Here is a 1,863-nt window from a genome sequence, read left to right on the forward strand (position 1 = left end):
TTTTGGTACAAATTACAATTTGTAAAAATAATATGTTTAGACAAATTTAAAATAATACTTCGTGTCAAAATTCAAAGAGCATTTTCTAAGTATTTTAAGAGTATTTTCTTATGTAGACTTTTGCTCCAAAAACATCTCTATGAATGTTAATATATCGAAAAGTGTGTTGAGGTACAGAAACTCCGTTTTGAACACATTTTTAAAATAATTTGAATACATTTTACAAAACAAAAGAAATAGGGAACACCCGGATTTGATCCGGGGACCTCTCGATCTGCAGTCGAATGCTCTACCACTGAGCTATATCCCCGTCATATAACAAGCCCTATGTAAGGTGGATGTAGTTTGGTATTTCCATTATTTAGATTATTAAAAACGTTACTGTATTTACATTTTATTAATGGGAAACGCCTCCTCAAATATGCCATGAACATGTCCCACCTAGACTTTACTAATAATTGGTATCTAATTAATTATCTGACAATTCGTTAAATATACAGGGTGTTTATTAAACATACGGCAAGAATTCAAGTAGGTAGCTAATAACATTAAAAGAGTTCAGCAGTCAATGAGAAGACATGGCAGTAGCAAAATTTGAACAGGACATAACTAATACATTGTGAAAGATCGCCTTAATGTTAAAAATTTTGTCGCCGCCGTTCTCGGTGGTGAAAATTCGAAATACCTGGAATTATTCAATTTTCGTGGCTGAAAACATACATAGGTATTGTATTGTCGAAACCGAGAGAGTTGCACCAACAAAATTTGGACAGGACATAGCTAATATAATGCTAAACATCGCCTTAATGTTAGAAATGTTGTCACCGCCGTTCTTAGTGGTGAAAATTCGAAATGTTTAGAATTATTCAATTTTCGTGACTGAAAACATACATATTCATGCATCCTAGCTGGTGGTAGTTACTTTCTAAAGATTTAGATGTTAGATAATAAAATATTGTTTTTGTTTAAAAATCTGCCATCCAAGCAAACTTAAATTTCGTGTACTTAGCATTAAGTTTTTTTTATAAAGTAAAAATATTTGATGCAACAGATCTTTGAAATCAAAAGTCATATAAATGATAGAAACCTTCCTGTGCCGCTATTTCATTTAAGTAATTCTGTTTTCACTGTATCTGCACTTTTTGCGTGCAGATACGAGTTAAACGAGGATACTCCTACATTCATCCTGCTTTTAGCACCTGCCAACTGCCATCTATTTCGCGGCACGTCTCGCTTTTCCCCGGTTTAAATAAAATGATATTTACATTACCTTCTGCCAAGAGCCAAATTATCTAGGCAGCAGGTATGCAAGTACTATGTTGCGTTTATACACATATACAGGGTGTAACTAAATAAGTGTAAAACATTTAAAGGGGTGATTCCTCATCGAAAAAAAGATAGGATCTTTCATATAAAGAAACTTCATTGGAGCATCCCTTGTTAAGATACAGCCCCTTAAAGGGGGTACATAAAATTTGTTTAACAATTTTTTTCACAAGCACTAAACAAGTTACAATATTGAAATTAACCTGACATTTTCTACTACCAAAAAGACACTTAGCCAGTAATTTATTTGGTTTACCCCATGGTTGTAAGGGGTGGAAAACGCAACCCCTAAAATTTATTTCCAACGTAATTTTTTGTCTTATTATTTTTTTACCATTTAAAAAATTATTTCCGATAGCCTGTTTCATTCTAAAAAAAAATGTCTCTTGAATTTTTTGCCCAAATTAAACCAGTTCGCAGTAAAAAATTATTTTACGAACAACTACAGAGATACATCGTCATAAATGCGGACTGGATTTACTGTTATTTTGTAGTTACTACCTGCATTAAATGATTAAAGGGGAATAATCAAAACTA

General features: G+C 32.6%; 1 non-coding gene across 1 annotated transcript; it reads right to left on the minus strand.

The window, feature by feature from the left end:
* Positions 1-238: 238 nt before the first annotated feature.
* On the minus strand, positions 239-310 carry Trnac-gca. Its single transcript has one exon. It is a non-coding gene; the product is annotated as a tRNA-Cys (tRNA).
* Positions 311-1,863: the final 1,553 nt, after the last annotated feature.

Source organism: Anoplophora glabripennis, unplaced genomic scaffold (assembly GCF_000390285.2).
Source record: "Anoplophora glabripennis isolate ALB-LARVAE unplaced genomic scaffold, Agla_2.0 scaffold215, whole genome shotgun sequence".
Taxonomy (NCBI): Eukaryota; Metazoa; Arthropoda; class Insecta; order Coleoptera; family Cerambycidae; genus Anoplophora; species Anoplophora glabripennis.